The following is a 244-nucleotide window of genomic DNA, read 5'->3' as shown; positions in this document are numbered from 1 at the left end:
CGGGGGGTGAACAAAGGCCTTCTGTAGCGAATCGATGCATTTTTGTAAGAAAAATATCTATATTCAAAACTTAATAATCACTTTTATGTAGCTTGCGCACACTGTTGTACACTGAAAGCAGTTCCGGGGGAATGACGTATAAGGTCAGCTTTGCGCATTCACGTGAAGGGGTAGGGGGTGTCTCGATTCTCTTTTGGTTGGAGGGGTAGGGGTAAGGGGAAGGGCCAGATAGCCCTTCAAACGA

The sequence above is a fragment of the Sinocyclocheilus anshuiensis genome, unplaced genomic scaffold (genome assembly GCF_001515605.1).
Source record: "Sinocyclocheilus anshuiensis isolate Anshui unplaced genomic scaffold, SAMN03320099.WGS_v1.1 scaffold1143, whole genome shotgun sequence".
NCBI lineage: Eukaryota > Metazoa > Chordata > Actinopteri > Cypriniformes > Cyprinidae > Sinocyclocheilus > Sinocyclocheilus anshuiensis.
This window is presented reverse-complemented; position numbering follows the sequence as displayed.